Source organism: Cydia amplana, chromosome 5 (genome assembly GCF_948474715.1).
Source record: "Cydia amplana chromosome 5, ilCydAmpl1.1, whole genome shotgun sequence".
NCBI lineage: Eukaryota > Metazoa > Arthropoda > Insecta > Lepidoptera > Tortricidae > Cydia > Cydia amplana.
In genome coordinates, this window is record NC_086073.1 from 3,047,501 (window position 1) to 3,065,943 (window position 18,443).

Consider the following 18,443-nt stretch of genomic DNA (forward strand, 5'->3'; position numbering starts at 1 on the left):
TACCGTACCTTCCAAAAAAGTATAATTGAGTTTGTTTTTATTGAATATTCAAAAAGACGGTGGAGTAAATTTTGTTAAATTTTGTGCCCAAAAATTATAAGAGCTTCCGTTTCCTTCCGCAACATTTGACAGTTTTGAGTAAAAATGTTGCTTTGTACTTAATAAATTTAATTAAAAAACAGATAAAACGAAAACAAAATCGGAAGGAGCTAGTTATATACAGAGTGCTTCCTGTAACAGGAGCAATAAATCAAACTGTAGGCTGTACTCCTAAAGCTGACCAACATTTGTTCAGCAACTTTTGAAAATAACTCAGGTTTTGATTTTTATTACACTTTAAAGTTTATTCTAAGACTCAATGTATTACAAATTTTGTTATGTTTAAAGCGTGACAAGCAACGTCAAACACACTGATGTCAGTGTACATTGAAGGCAATATTTATTTTGTATGAAAAAGAGGAAGTCTAAAGGATTCATAATTTTTAAAAGTTGCTGAACAAATGTTGGTCAGTTTGAGGAGTACAGCCTACAGTTTAATTTATTGCTCCTGTTACAGGAAGCACCCTGTATATGGGCGGATATTCCACAAAAATAAAATCAAGAAAGCCTATTTAATAAAGTTATTTACTAATTAATGAGATTCTAAAATTAATTTCTGCTACAAAGTCAATTTGCTCAGTAGACGACATTTTTAATGAAAATACGAACCGGTTGTGCCCTTTACTAGAATTGACACATTTTTCCAACATTGTTCAAGGAAAATCCAGCAATTATGAAGCCGGTCAAAGGGCGAATTGTTATAAAATCATCAGAGAAGATAGTCCTAAAAAAATAAAGCAAGTACCTGAGCGGGTTTGTCTTTTTTAAGACCCTTAAATCCCTGGTCATTAATGTTTAATGTCCTGGGTTAATAAAAATATTAAAGGCTGCGTCTTTGACACTGGTTTAACTCTTTTACCTGCTTTATTTAATGAGAACAAAGGAATTAGAGTACCTATTTCTTTTAGGAAGCTAAAATTACCTAAGAAGTAAATATTGTTACTTCATTGTACTTTCGAGTTTAGTAGGTAATGACAACGGATACATTTTGTAACCGTAAAATGTGCCCAATTAGCTACAAATTTTACTCGAAAATTCGACAATAAAATTATTATATTATGGTAGATATGTCGATATATATTCCGATTTAAAGTAGGTAGACCATCACTAAAGTGTCATTTTATGGAACTTGCTAAGTATGTAAACAAACCGCCATATTGAAATTGTCTCTGAATGATGAATTTACTAGTAACAGTAGTAGTAGCAAGTTCCATAGTTTGACACTTTACTATGACGCTGTAATACTTCTCTTTGCCGCAAATGCCGCATACGAAGCCATATATGGCGGATATGATATTCAACTCTATGGAAAGCTATTAAAGTTCAAATTTCAACAAATATTTTTTATTACATGAGGTTGTGATATAGTTCTCATATATAAAAACTGTTGAATCACAATTACCCATGCAATACCCAGTGGGGAGCAAGGAGCAAAGTAGGCAAAACTTACAGAATGAAATACTTAAAAAAATATTCCCGATTCTATTTATAGCATTAAAGTAGTAAAGGCTTGTCTTATTATCGAGTTATTTTTAGAACCAATCATCTATTTCTTTTCGTCACACGAATTTGACGTAACGAAACATCTCCTCCTCTATGAGAAACTCTGTAATTACTTTGCAATATAGGAAATACCATTAAAAGCTAACAAATATGCAAAATAAAGGTACGTCTTCACGCAAATGCTCTATCACGAAATCAACTATCACGATGCATGCTAATGATTGCAGTTTCATGATGGCGGACATACCCATTTATAATTACTGTACATCCCTTTCTCTGAGAAAGGTTTTGTTTAATTACAATTATTAGTCAGTTGTAAACTTATTGCATTCTGAAATGGAAGATAACTACGAGTATATTAACCTTTTAACCGCCAGCAATTTTTGATCGAGCGTGCTCGTGTCGCCACCGACAGTAATTGTACCACGCAGAGTAAGGTTGGCATAGTTACGGGAGTTATAAATGTGCTGTAAAAACCAAATCAGATCTTTGTCTTATTTATCAGACTGTGGCGAAATGAACTGGATATGTAACGTCTTATATATCAGACTCTGGCGGTTAAAGGGTTAATATATATAAATAAAATAAAATAAATAAATATATTAGCGACACACGATAATGAATTATGTATGATCACTGCTAGCCAAGCCGAGAGTTGGAATTAAGTTTTTTTTTTTAACTTTTGCACATGTTCATTTTATAATTTACCAGTTAATTTTTGGTGAAGAAAGGGAAAGAACATAAGGAAAGAAAGAAAATCCTAAAACACCTGCATAAAGGTCCGAACAAATTCAAATGGACCAATCCGTATTAACCTACCGAGGGCCCTATTGCCTAAGCCCTCTTGCACAATAAAATAGGACTTACAACCAAAATAGGGAAATATCCATACAGTCCAACTGATTATAATAGTGATCATCAGACATAGGAATCCGTGGGGCAAATTTTCTTGACAGGTAGGGACTTCCTATATCGATAAACTCAATTATCGATGCTCGTTCTATATACTAGAGATCACTCAATGGTTTGCTTGTAAAAATATATTTTTATTAAAAGTGTAAAAATCAAATAAAATAATAACTCAATTCGCTTTGATTGATAATCAATCAATAAAGAGGTTGAAATAATATTGACTATTTCATAGTGCAATAAGTATTACGCCCTACCTTTATATAACCTAGCGATTATTTAATACTAGCTGTTGCCCGCGACTTCGTACGCGTGGATTTGTATATTGGTGGTTATACATTCTACATTAGTTTAGCTTTAGAACATTATGCAGCAAAAGATAGCAGTAGGGACGGTTAATCATTTGTTAATTATTATACAACACATGAGATTTGTCTTTCACAACCTGGCTACGAAGTTTCAAGCCCCTAACTGAATAAAATTGTTCTCGATATAATCTCTCTCAACCCGCAGAAGATTTTCAAGTCCACTATTTAATAAAACCTACTACCTAACTACCTATTTACGAAGTTTGAAGTTCCTAGCTTTAAATAAAATTTGAACCCTCTACCAACTCTCAACCCCTGTTTAAACTTTTAGGGGATGAATTTATAAAAACGCTGAAATTACTTTTCTTGTATTGTAATAATATGCCTTTATACAACGATTCAAGTCCCGCACTCAAATAAATATTTGGGTTCCATACAAATTTTTGACCCCCTTCACCACCTTGGGAGATGAATTATCAAAGACTCTGAAATTCGTTTTCTTTACCTTTACCTTTTTACAAAGCTTCAAGTTCCTAGCTTTAAATAAAATTATAACCTATACAATCTTTCTACCCCTTTTTAACCCTGTTATGGGATGAATTTTTAAAAACGCTGAAATTAGTTTTCTTGTGTTCTAATAATATGGCTTTATACAAAGATTTAAGTCCCGCACTATCAAAAATATTTGATCTCCATACAAACTTTCAACCCCTTTTTCACCTCCTCGGGGGATGAATTTTTAAAATCGCTGAATAGGGTTTTTTGTTTTTTAATAAAATACCTTTTTACTAAGTTTCAAGTTCCTAGCTTTAAATAAAATTTAAACCCTATACAGACTTTCAACCCCTTTTGGATCCTTATAGGGGATGAATTTTTAAAAACTTCTCTTTTAATGAAATAACTTTTTACGAAGTTACAAATTCCTAGCTTAAACTAAAACTTGAACCCCGTACAATCTTTCAACCCTCTTTTAACCCTTTTAAGGGATGAATTTTTGAAAATGCTGAAATTACTTTTCTTGAAATCTAATAATATGGCTTTATACAAAGATTCAAGTCCCGCACTCTAAAAAATATTTGATCTCCGTACAAACTTTCAACCCCTTTTTCACCACCTCGGGGGATGAATTTTTAAAAACACTGAAATTATTTTTGTTGGTTTTTAATTTCATACCTTTTTGCGAAGTTTCAAGGTCCTAGCTTAAAATAAAATTTGCACCCCAAGACAAAGTTTCATCCCCTTTTTTACCCCCTTAGGGGTTGAATTTCTTAAAACATCGCAATTCCTTTTCTTTGCAATCGGCTATTATGCCTTTCTAAAAAGTTTCAAAGCATTTGTAATGGATTCAAACTTTTAACCCCTTTTTAACCCTGTTACGGGATGAATTTTCAAAAACGCTGAAATTACTTTTCCTGTCTTATAATAATATACTCATATACAAAGTTTCAAGTCCCACACTCACAAAAATATTTGATCTCCATACAAACTTTCAACCCCTTTTTCACCACCTTGGGGGATGAATTTTCAAAAACGCTGAAATTAGTTTTCTTGTTTTTTAATGTAATACATTTTCACAAAGTTTAAAATTCCTAGCTTAAACTAAAACTTGAACCCCATACAATCTTTCAACCCCTTATAACCCTTTTAAGGGATGAATTTTTGGAAACGCTGAAATTACTTTTCTTGAGATCTAATAATATGGCTTTATACAAAGATTGAAGTCCCGCACTCTAAAAAATATTTGATCTCCGTACAAACTTTCAACCCCTTTTTCACCACCTCGGGGGATGAATTTTTAAAAACACTGAAATAAGTTTTATTTATTTTTTAATTTTATACCTTTTTGCGAAGTTTCAAGGTCCTAGCTTAAAATAAAATTTGCACCCCAAGACAAAGTCTCATCACCTTTTTTACCCCCTTAGGAGTTGAATTTCCTAAAACGTCGCAATTCCTTTTTTTTGCAATCGGCTATTATGCCTTTCTAAAAAGTTTCAAAGCGTTTGTAATGGATTCAAACTTTCAACCTCTTTTTAACCCTGTTAGAGGATGAATTTTTAAAAACGCTGAAATTACTTTTCTTGTCTTATAATAATATACCCATATACAAAGTTTCAAGTCCCACACTCACAAAAATATTTAATCTCCATACAAACTTTCAACCCTTTTTTCACCACCTTGGGGGATGAATTTTCGAAAACGCTGAATTCAATTTCCTTATTATTTAATTTAATACATTTTTACAATGTTTCAAATTCCTAGCTTAAAATAAATCTTGAACCCCATACAACCTTTCATCCCCTTTTTAACCCTTTTAAGGAATGAATTTTTAAAAACGCTGAAATAACTTTGCTTGAGATCTATTAATATGGCTTTATACAAAGATTGAAGTCCCGCACTCTCAATAATATTTGATCTCCGTACAAACTTTCAACCCCTTTTTCACCACCTCGGGGGATGAATTTTTAAAAACGCTGAAATTAGTTTTCTCGTTTTTTAATTTAATACCTTTTTGCAAAGTTTCAAGGTCCTAGCTTAAAATAAAATTTGCACCCCAAGACAAAGTTTCATCCCCTTTTTTACCCCCTTAGGGGTTGAATTTCCTAAAACGTCGCAATTACTGTTTTTTGTAATCGGCTATTATGCCTTTCTAAAAAGTTTCAAAGCATTTGTAATGGATTCAAACTTTTAACCCCTTTTTAACCCTGTTAGGGGATGAATTTTCAAAAACGCTGAAATTACTTTTACTGTCTTATAATAACATACCCATATACAAAGTTTCACGTCCCACACTCACAAAAATATTTGATCTCCATACAAACTTTCAACCCCTTTTTCACCACCTTGGGGGATGAGTTTTCGAAAACGCTGAAATTAGTTTTCTTATTTTTTAATATAATACATTTTTACAAAGTTTCAAATTCCTAGCTTAAAATAAATCTTGAACCCCATACAACCTTTCATCCCCTTTTTAACCCTTTTAAGGGATGAATTTTTAAAAACGCTGAAATTAATTTTCTTGAGTTTTAATAATATGGCTTTATACAAAGACTCAAGTCCCGCACTCTCAATAATATTTGATCTCCGTACAAACTTTCAACCCCGTTTTCACCACCTCGGGGGATGATATTTTAAAAACGCTGAAATTAGTTTTCTTGTTTTTTAATTTAATACCTTTTTGCAAAGTTTCAAGGTCCTAGCTTAAAATAAAATTTGCACCCCAAGACAAAGTTTCATCCCCTTTTTTACCCCCTTAGGGGTTGAATTTCCTAAAACGTCGCAATTACTTTTTTTTGTAATCGGCTATTATGCCTTTCTAAGAAGTTTCAAAGCATTTGTAATGGATTCAAACTTTCAACCCCTTTTTAACCCTGTTAGGGGATGAATTTTCAAAAACGCTGAAATTACTTTTCCTGTCTTATAATAGTATACCCATATACAAAGTTTAAAGTCACACACTCACAAAAATATTTGATATCCATACAAACTTTCAACCCCTTTTTCACCACCTTGGGGGATGAATTTTCGAAAACGCTGAAATTAGTTTTCTTGTTTTTTAATATAATACATTTTCACAAAGTTTCAAATTTCTAGCTTAAACTAAAACTTGAACCCCATACAACCTTTCATCCCCTTTTTAACCCCCTTAGGGGTTGAATTTTTCAAAATCGCTTCTTATCTCTTGTACACTTTACAAATGCAACCTAGTGTGCAAATTTCAACTTTCTAGCTTTTGTAGTTTCGGCTCTGCGTTGATGAATCAGTCAGTCAGTCAGTCAGTCAGTCAGTCAGTCAGGACACTTGCATTTACAAAGTTTCAAATTCCTAGCTTAAAATAAATCTTGAACCCCATACAACCTTTCATCCCCTTTTTAACCCTTTTAAGGGATGAATTTTTAAAAACGCTGAAATTAATTTTCTTGAGTTTTAATAATATGGCTTTATACAAAGACTCAAGTCCCGCACTCTCAATAATATTTGATCTCCGTACAAACTTTCAACCCCGTTTTCACCACCTCGGGGGATGATATTTTAAAAACGCTGAAATTAGTTTTCTTGTTTTTTAATTTAATACCTTTTTGCAAAGTTTCAAGGTCCTAGCTTAAAATAAAATTTGCACCCCAAGACAAAGTTTCATCCCCTTTTTTACCCCCTTAGGGGTTGAATTTCCTAAAACGTCGCAATTACTTTTTTTTGTAATCGGCTATTATGCCTTTCTAAGAAGTTTCAAAGCATTTGTAATGGATTCAAACTTTCAACCCCTTTTTAACCCTGTTAGGGGATGAATTTTCAAAAACGCTGAAATTACTTTTCCTGTCTTATAATAGTATACCCATATACAAAGTTTAAAGTCACACACTCACAAAAATATTTGATATCCATACAAACTTTCAACCCCTTTTTCACCACCTTGGGGGATGAATTTTCGAAAACGCTGAAATTAGTTTTCTTGTTTTTTAATATAATACATTTTCACAAAGTTTCAAATTTCTAGCTTAAACTAAAACTTGAACCCCATACAACCTTTCATCCCCTTTTTAACCCCCTTAGGGGTTGAATTTTTCAAAATCGCTTCTTATCTCTTGTACACTTTACAAATGCAACCTAGTGTGCAAATTTCAACTTTCTAGCTTTTGTAGTTTCGGCTCTGCGTTGATGAATCAGTCAGTCAGTCAGTCAGTCAGTCAGTCAGTCAGGACACTTGCATTTATATATATAGATATGCTATGTGTGAATTTCATACTTGTCTTCAAAACAATAGTTACAAAAAACACAATGTTGGGGGCGATCACTAGTATAGAGAACGAGCATCGATAATTGAGTTTATCGATATAGGAAGTCCCTACCTGTCAAGAAAATTTGCCCACGGATTCCTATGTCTGGTGATCATGATATTGTTCAATTTGATAGACTAGTTTTCAAACATGTGTGTCTGTGTCCATTAGAGTTCCCACAAACAATCCTAAGGCCGCACCATATTTTTAAATGTTCCAGCCCAGGGCAGATCGTGACTACCTTGATGACTCTTAACTTAATACACCCAATTACGTCCACACTTAAAAGACCCTTCAAATCACACCACTTTCTAAACACATGAGGCCTATAATTCTAGATCATCTAACAACCAAGATAAGCAAAACACTCAGTCAAGCGAAATAAAACCATAAGTCCAAACATCAAGGCTTTTGATAGTGAACAAAATTTGTAGTTATGTCACTCCTAAATACAATTCCAAAAAGGAATATGTGCCAAGTGATTTCATAGATGTTTGTTACATTTTAGAACATAAAAGCTGCCATTGTGTGTAACACAATCATAATAGTATTGAAGCCGGATTGTATGAACAGTTAGCAACGGTACCGGCGGATTTCCTGGGTTCGATTCCCAGACAGGAATGAAGGATGGAGTGTGGGATACGTTTTTGTAAGTCGATTCTGTTGAAGTAGGTAATGCACTTTTACAGACATGGGACTATTTTTCCGCACTAGTGCGTAAAATAGCACTTTTCGTGCGTATGTCGAAACTTTAAAGTGCCATATGTACTGTAAAACGTTGTTCGATACACGTGCGAATAGGTAATTCGCAACTCGTGTCGATTTAAAACACTCCCTTCGGTCGTGTTTTAATTTATCGCCCCTCGTTTCGAATTTCCTCTTTTTCGCACTTGTATCGAAAATAACTATTACGGCACACTTACTGTCCGATTTATATTATTTAAATGGTTGGATTATCTTTCTTTGTTGAATTAATTATCTAAAATGCTTATTTGAAATGCTGAAAGAACTAAATTATTATTATGCTATATACCTACATATATTATTAATATATAATAAAATATAATGCTAGTTTCCGCTGAACTGATTATTTTTCATAAGGATAAGCGTACTATTTTACTACCCTGTTTACTTTTGATATCTTTTCCTCCCAGTACAGTTGACGAAGCATATAACCTCAAACGAACGTAAAAGTAAAGAAAACTTAAATTTAAAAATCCACCTCTATCCCCGCCATTATATTTTATCGTCCTTTTAAGTGACATAAAATTTTACAGTACCTATTACGGCGGGGTATTCGCTATCAGTGGGGTATTTGCTATCGGTCGACAAAACGATTGGTTTAATTCGAGCGCTTAATGCCCGTATCGGATTATGCCATAATGACTCAGTCGACACAGTTTATGAGACTGCTGATCCGTGTTTTGTACGAATGTAGTTTTTAGGATTTTATGGTCAAACGTACCATTAATGCGATGTTTGTGATGTTAATTAAAAAATATCTAAGTCTATTTCTATGTCTAATACACAATGTTACACTTGGATTAGCTTGTTATGTTCTATTGCTCTAGTTGGGCTTAGGCCTCCCTCACATTTCTCCACAGATCTCAAACCAATGCTTACTCTTAACCAATAAACTCTAATAAGGCTAAAAATTCGTAGGTAGTAAGTTTAGACTATTAGCAGATTTGAAAATAGGCTGAACTCGTGTTTTAATGCCACTTTGCGAAATAGATCTTACTTTCAACTACAAATCAAATTATTTTATTAAATATTATTACCAAAAATAAAATTAAATATGTCTCCCATACAACAAACGTAATTTTTTGGCCGTTTTTTTGCGTAATAGTACGGAACCCTTCGTGTGCGAGTCCGACTCGCACTTGGCCGGTTTTTATTGAATTCGTTGCAATCAACCAGATGCAGAAACTGAAGCTTTTTCAAGTTGTACTTGCGGTAAGATTAAATACGTACATTACGTGCAATAAGACCACAAGAATATGTAGTTCTTACTCCACTATTATCGCAGGTCTTTCATTCGCGAATGACAAACGAATGGCCCTTCATTACGTTCCATTGACGCACACCACCGTTCCCACGCCTTTCTGACGTGCATTCAGTTCTGATGCAGTTTGTTTTTGAACGACTTTGTGAAGGTGTGCTATTATCACGGTTACCTGGCAGAGAAGGCGTGACGTACTTTTTCAGCCATTTGCCTTGATTGCCCTTATTTGTCAAAACGCTGTACTAGTGTATTCTATATTTACTTAGATGTTATTTAATAAATAACATTACACTGTTATAATACCCTCTACTACTCAACAAGTAGCCCTAAAAATAAGTTTTTCTACTCGTCGACTGCAATGCTTGAATTAAGACTTCGTATACCAAAGTGAAATCGCATACTTTTTCCACGATGGGACCCCAACTGTCTGTCTCGTACCTTACTTAGGCAACTCAGCAAGCTTCGTTGCCTAAACACGGTACTCGACTGAAAAGCTCTCCATTATATCACGATTGTATAAAATACTATAAAAATATTTTGTAACAATATTTTTCTTACTTACCTAGTTTTTTACAACGTGTCACCAAAAACAGATCTACAATCATTTAATTAAAACAATCAAAGCAAATAATTTACGTACTCACATATACTTAAATACACACATACTAAAATGACACTTAAGGGGTCCACTGATTAACAGTCCGCCGGTCGGTATCGGCCTGTTAGTTACAACAAAAATTTGTCAGTTCCGATCAACTGACAGGCCGATACCGTCCGGCGGACTGTTAATCAGTGGGCCACTTTAACGTCAGTCCGATTTTGGTCACGCTTTTGATATTTGACAGGCAATCTTGTACGTTGTAGATCTGTGATTATTTCTAATCCACGACAGCTCTCACTTTTCCCCAGCTTCACGAGATAAATCAGCATCTTTGTCAGCATCAGGCGTAGGTCGATCAATGTGTCTATTACAATTATTGACTCTGAACAACATTACAAAAGCACTCATTGAAAGAGAAACGGTGTTACGTGTTACGCCTCCAGAGCCCGTACCACGAGTCACTGACAGTGTCAAAACTGACATATACGCTGTCGAGAACGTAATTTACTTTCTATACATCTCGTTTGCACTAATATGCGAGCGAGATGCATAGAAAGTAAATTACGTTCTCAATGGCGTTTATGTCAGTGCCAAAGTGGTGGTAGCCCTGCAGGCCTACGTTGATCCCATCAACTTTGTCGTGAGATGAAAATACTAGTAGGTACTGTTATGTTACGTCTGCAGTACCTAAAATTAAATATGTGCCACAACTTATCTTGCGGAAAGACTATAAGACAAAAAAAAAGAAAACTATACAGCTAATACCTATAAGCAAATAAAAGCATTTTTAACACGCTTTTATTAGGTCGACCTGTATGTAACTATGTAATGGAATCTTGCAAGTTAAATTTGATCCACTTCCCGGTTTCCGATTGAGCTGAAATTTTGCATACACATGTAAGTCGGGTGACAATGCAATATTATGGTACCATACAGCTGATCTGATGATGGAGACTGGAGGTGGCCATAGGACCTCTGTGATGAAACAACGCAACCTAATTGTGTTAGCAATTTTTAGAATTGTCTCTATGAGTATTAGTTGTCTGTCGTAAGAAAAGTACAGTCAGCGATAAAAGCTTGTGTCAAGAATGAAATTTTTGCCAAAAACTTATTTTAAATAAAATGTGCTTCTCTATTTGTGTCGTCGTAATTCATAGGTAATACTAAAAGCAAAATTTCAGACTAATTTTTTATCAAATGTCGAATCGTCACTTAAATGAATTTAAAATATTCAGTAGGTACCGTTCAGAACCATGTATAAATGTGTTCTATATGGAAATAGTTACTGTGTAATAAATAAATAATTCTGTAAAATAAATAATATGTAATAGGCTACATGACTAATTTTTTTAATGGTATCAATCGATCGGGTTTGTTTTTAGGATCAAATGTCTATATGGGACCCATTGCATTAAAGTAACACAAAAGTCAGAAATTGTAGTCAAAGGCCGACAGTCGCACTTCACTCGCGAAACGCCCTATACAAAACGGCCAAGGGCCGTGACGTCATCGCCCATCTTGTAGTAGGTATGGACAAAACAAGAAAATTGCGTTTTTGTCGGTGAAATATTGCGTTTATGTATATAGTTGCTATACAATATTTTTTTGGATGAAATGTAAGGAATCGAATGGTACCCTTACTTTTATCGTTTTTGTAAGTTAAAAAAGACTTAAATTTTGAAACTTTCAGGTCCTGTATTTTTGTAATTTTCCAATATTTTATTTTAATATCCACATTATTGTGATAAATTGCTCGTTTGCTATCTATTTTACTAGATTTTGTTATAAAATTCAACATGTGTCATCATCCCTATTATACTTGTTTTTATTCAGTAGCTCTTCCTATAAAATTATAAATGATAGGTATTTAGCAACGTCCGTACGTCCAAATTTATCTCCTTTTTTGCACCCGTAGGGTTAGGGACAGCCAGGGTTAAAGTAAACCAGCTTGCTTTTAGCCAATTTGTCCAATTTAGCCGGGCTATGCAAAAAGCACGTCTGGCCACTTAGCGGATGTTCCTGGATTATTTATCAAAGCGGGGCAAAATTTGCAAATCAGAGTTAAAAACATGTTCACATCTTTTTTATTCAACTACTAGGAGCCTGATTCTGATTTATCAATATGTTACGGTTTTGATCTTATTTTAATACGACCTTGAAGATCGCTCACGCTGATTGGTGCATGCGAAATTAAGTGAAAGCCGTGTGATATGCGCGCCAATCACCAAGACGATCGTCAAGGTCGTATCAAAACCAGTTTAAAAACCATAAGAAATTGTTAAATTGGAATCGACCTGTAGGAATCGCACACGTGATCATTTTAGCAGTATGTTTGCGTCTTCCAGCGTAGATATAAAAGTACTAATCCGATTGTGTTGAGTGAGGTGTCCCACGATTCGTTTTTCCGGCCTGGGTAACAGTATATTTTTAATCGGCTTCCAAATTCCTTTTTGGAAGTCCTACCTATTATGAAAAAACTGCAGCTTTTAACTTTTTACATGTTTGCACATAGGTACAAAAAGTTTGAATATTGACGCATACCGGTACGCCCTGTTAACTAAAAGCATCAGAAATCTAAACAAACGCGTGTAAACAATCGTCATCGTCCCAAATAACACTGCATAAAAGGTTAATGGATTTTGCAAAAGGCTATGACTGTTAGGGTCTTTGTGTAAGGCCTTTAGAGATGTCTGATGATGTCATTAGCAGAGCAGGTTCAGAACTTAGGTAGAACCTTGTTTTAGGATTTAATGATTAATACGTATATGTAATAGATACAAATAGCGTTACTAATAAATGCCCGCCTATGTCTGATAAGCCTGTGATAATCGTTTGCCCTTGTCCGTCATTTTGAAATTTGGGTTTGTCAGAGAGGAACAGAATTTGACAAAGTTTTGTTAAGTTTTATGAATACAAGGGAAAGAATATACAGTAATTCCCAATATGGAAGCGGCAACATCGAATTTAAGTACGTAGGATAAATCCTATCAAAACAAACTAGTTTAAGAAATCCGTTCCTTTTTAAGGGCTATCGTTTTAAAAACTCAAACTTCAATATTTACAATAGGCAAGTATTTACCGCAGGCACTTAACAAACCATTATTTTATGACATACATAACCCATGTAATTACGCGCCATATTTCATATTAGTCATTACTGCAGAATGCAAACGAGCCACGTTATGCAAGGACGCGGCGGGCGTGTCACCGCAAGCTCCGTGCCTCTTCTGAGCTCCTGGTAGCTTGCTTTAATAAGGGAATTATTTTAAAGGGTTTCCGACCTTTTTTGAAAAAAAGCTGTAAAACTAAGGCTCTATGAATATTTTTAAATAGCCTGCTATTTGCAGTCTGAAGTTGACACGAACTTCACTTTTATCAGAATAAAAGTTACATTCGGATGGCGACATGCTGTTCATTTCCTTGTGAATTATGTTGACGTCGCAGTCGTGTTGCTATAATGAACGTTCATTTTGTAATTTCGTTTATTTTAATAAGAATATTAATAGTGACACTAGGTAAGTACCACTTTTAACGCCACAGCAGTCTTAGCAGTAACAATGCAAAAACAAAACCTATGCTATTCTATTCTAAGGTATATATGTAGCGAACAACGATTATTTTTATGAATTAAAATTTAAAGATATCAGGTATAGAAGGTACAAAATACTTAGGAAGTATTATATACAGAATACTACATAGACGAAATGCTACTTTCCTTTGCCTGTAACTACATACTCATACATAGGTGTGTAATTATACCACTTATTTCCTTGACCGCTTATTACATCAGCTAGCTTAACCCTAACTTTTTTCTTAAATTAACAATGACCGCGCGTGACGCGGCAAAGGAATAGGAGGTTACCTCATTTGTTATGAACTCCTGGTGCCGTGGAAATGGATTTAATAATGAGGTCATAACGGGACGGCGTTACTTTATGATGGTATAATTTACTGACGGATATTTTCTGTTTGATGACGAAAATAAGTGAGGAAAAGAGCTTAAATCCAGTTGAAACGAAGTGATTCTGAAAGAGAGTGTATAAAAAATGATTGAGACATTCGGTCGCTGGTTTGACACCTTAAAGTTTACCTAATTCAGTACCTTACGAAATAAAATCAATTTCGTTTCCTACAAAATCATTGTATAAGAACATGTAGCCAGAAACAATTAATTATGAAACACCCGATGAATAAACACAATCAAACTTCAGACGGTACAAACAGATTCATTAATAAATTAAATCAGCCAAATGAGCCGCGAAAGCCTGGTAGGAAATTAGAAAAACTCCCGTGAGAGCGCTCGGAGAGTAGGTACCTCGCCACCTGAGCGCGATAATCAAATCAGCGGGACTGACGGTTTGGAAGAATGTTGGGGGATGTTGGCGAGGGTTATAATAGATTATATACTCGTACTTAACACCCATACGTATTAGCAATAGTAATTTAGAAAGCATGAGATTTGGAATGTGGGGTAAAGCATAACATTACAAATATTTTGGAGGATGACCATCAACATGTCGAAAGAGGTAAAAAAGAGGTTATATACCGGTATGCGTGAAGTATAAACTATGGAAATATTTTGGAAGTGAGACAACTTAGACAATAGGCGTAACAATTCGTAAGAATTTTGAGGGAGGTATGCATGTTGAAGGTGGTAATCAAATCAGCGGAACAGACGATTCGGAAGAATGTTGGGGGAATGTTGACTGTAGTCTGCTAGGGGTTAAATATAGGAGTTAAACATACTCCGACTACGACCCTATGTGAAGTGATCCAACTAAGCAATAGACGTTTCGAAAGAACTTGGGGGACTGGGTACGTTGAGTACAACAGAAAATGACGAGATATGTGACGTGTTTAAGTATTTGGCAGGATTGCATATGAGGGCGGTAATCAAATGAACGAGACAAACGATTTGGAAGAAAGTTGGAGGGGTGCTCTAGGGAGGTCAAATCTATAATAAGGTAAACTACATGGTACAAGGTAGGCTACATGGACTATTTGAAAGAATGCTTTTGAAGTCTGCAAGACTATAGAAGATATAAGATAAACAGAGAAAAATATTAACGCGCTTAACCTCCAAATTAATATTCCAATTAAGTTTGTTCTACACGCCTTTTTAGCGTCTTGAACTCACTCAAACGTATAATACCTCAACTTTAGTTCAAACACCCTTGCCCAGCAAAAACGATCCGCACCAATTTTTGAGGCACACTAATCAGCTGTCCAACTTGCAAGTGGACACAGGACTAATGCCGCGGCCGCGCGACAAATAGTCCGCCGGATCAGACACCCTGATTAACTCTCCTTTGTTTTGCCCTGGTACATTTGCCCGCAACGCCGTGTCAAAGGTTGAAAGTTACTTTGTCTTTGGTTTACAGTTGCGTGTGGATTTTGTTCAGTATCACTTGTGACAAGCGTATGTAAGGTTACCGGAAATTTTGGCAGATTGTGAGCACTGCGACTGGAATCCGAAAATGTCCGGAGGTTTTGACGATTGGTCTGGCTTAGGCTCAAAAGTTTTTTTAATACTTGTAACTAAAATGCCCGTCTACAGTGGTATTTAGATTACATCAATTCAATGAGATTCCTTAAATTCTACCACCTTATCGTATGGCGTGCGGCGCCATGTTCACGTTATTTAATATAATCAGGAATTTTGGCAGAACTCTCTAGAAGCCTTATCGTATTATTTACTAACATTTCATACGGATCAATGTTGCATACACATGTATACAGGGTGCTTCCTGTAACAGGAGCAATAAATTAAACTAAAGGCTGTACTCCTCAAACTGACCAACATTTGTTCAGCAACTTTTTAAAATGATGAATCCTTTAGACTTCCTCTTTTTCATACAAAATAAATATTGCCTTCAATGTACGTTGACATCAGTGTGTTTGACGTTGCTTGTCACGCTTTAAACATAACAAAATTTGCAATACATTGCATCTTAGAATAAACTTTAAAGTCTAATAAAAATCAAAATATGAGTTATTTTCAAAAGTTGCTGAACAAATGTTGGTCAGTTTGAGGAGTACAGCCTACAGTTTAATTTATTGCTTCTGTTACAGGAAGCACCCTGTATAAAGTGTTAATTTTCATTACTTTTGAGTATAATTTCTAGCATGACTATATATTCTCTACCAGGGGTTTATAAGACCCAACATACCGATTTTTCCCCTGCACCGAGCAAGAGACTAATGTCGCGGTTCCGGGACGAATAGCCCGCAGGATCCGCTTTGATTAAGCTCTGCTTTGGTATGCACCCCTGGTATCTCGATTTTAGGTATAATACCAACCTAAATTGACTTCTGCCGCGAGAAGCCACTTAATTTTCTAATTTATATTATTTTGTTCTCTGCGAAACGAGTAGGTAATTAATACCTTTCGCATCGATATTATTTACCGCGGACTGGTAACCCTCGTCGCTAATTTAAATTCGCAATTTACAATTGCAATTTGCAAAATACGTATAGTAAATTGCTCTGGATATAACCAATAATGAGACTACTCAACTCATACTTAACTATTTTTAATTTGTACATGCGTTTCTTTCACAAGCTATTTTACTTTGTACTTTATTGTGTTTTGTACAGCAGAACTTTTTGTTATTATTTCCTGCTACCTAATGGAAGTCCTGTCTGGAAGAGATCGCTTACAGCGATAAGACTGTTGTTACCTTTGTCTACATTGTAAATGTCTTTTGTGACACAATACAGAATATTTAATTAGTTACTGCCACAATGAGGCAAAACTTTTACTTGGCGACATTAATTTTCTTTCTCCCAAACCTATCCATCTCCATCTGTCTAATTTCACCCAAATGGCAATCGCCTGTGTAGGTATAAATGGCATAGAGTTGAGCAGTCAATTAAAAGCGTCTATAATTTGCAAGTGACAACGCAACGACAGCGGGTCTCAAGGGTCCAAGCGTCGGTTCTAGGCCTTCGGACGTCTATTTTAGACCTCGACATCGCTATTGGGATTCGATGGCTATTATAGCGTCAGTTGGAAGTTCCCTGTCTACATTCAGATCCTGATGTTATCCTTGTCTAATGTTTAGTCCATGTATATTTCGATCAAATAATTTCTATCCTGAAATGTAAATCAATATTTACATTGAAACATAGACTGGGCATAGTAACGCTACCCCCTCTGTCACTTATACGGTAGTTTTACTCCATCTTCGAGTCAATCCCGTGCCGTGCCGGCACGGGATTCGCTCACCTCGTCCCCCCGCACCCCCGTATTTTTGGCAGCATAGGTTTCATGAAATAATTGCTCTAAACTCAGTCTACAGCAGTGGTTCCTAACTTGGGGGTAATTACCCCCGTGGGGGTAAAACTGGTATTTTACGGGGGTAATAAGCTAACCTAATATAACAATACAACAAACGTACACGTTTAATTTTTATTACCATTGGCCATTGGGAGGAGGGGTAAAATCAGGTTCCCTAGTTAGTCATAGGGGTAACCGGACTGAAAAGGTTAGGAACCACTGGTCTAGAGGATTCCTAGTCTATGCAATTACATTTCCAATTATTTTCCGAAACTGTAAATCGTAATAGAGATTGTGCATGATTATTTAAATAATGATGTCATATATTAAAGAAAAAGTGACGAAGCCCTCCAGTGGTTAATATATGACATCTATTCCAGTTTATAATGTATTGATATACCTGGTAGTGTGACTACTAATATAATGTATGTATATAATTGCTCAAGGGTTAACTGGAAGAGATCCCTGAAAGGGATAAGTTCGTCTCTGTACTAATGATGTCTGTTCTTTCATATTTTATGTTTCTTTTTGTACAATAAAGTATTTTACTACTTAAAAAAAACACAAATCAAAATATTTTAATAAATATAATTTGATTTGTTCCCAAAGTTGTGTTGTGGATACTTGGAAAAATCAATTGGCACAATATCCATCGAGCAACAATCGCTTTTTTTCTCATCACATTCTAATGTTTTTTTTACAGATCCAGAGGATGACAGTTACATCTTCATACAAACAGCTTTCCTGGTAAGCTTTTCAAGCTATTTTAAGAGAAACACTTCATAGGTACATAAATAAATGAATAAATATTGGCCAATCTTACACAAATCGATCTAGTTCCACAAGGCTTGTGTTATACTAGATGATGATATATAATATAGGTGTACATCTTATATACATAGAAAAAATCCATAATTCAGGAACGAATTTTCGTGATCAAGACACAAATAAATGCCCTTACCGGGAT

General features: G+C 35.1%; 1 protein-coding gene across 1 annotated transcript in view; it reads left to right on the top strand.

Annotated features, from left to right (window-relative positions):
* LOC134647818 (leucine-rich repeat neuronal protein 1-like) overlaps positions 1–18,443 on the top strand; it is a 348,919-nt gene that overhangs the window by 76,188 nt on the left and 254,288 nt on the right. The window contains exon 2 of the mRNA XM_063502144.1: positions 18,180–18,223. The gene's annotated coding sequence lies outside the window, so the exon portion shown is untranslated. The remainder of the gene's footprint in view (positions 1–18,179; positions 18,224–18,443) is intronic.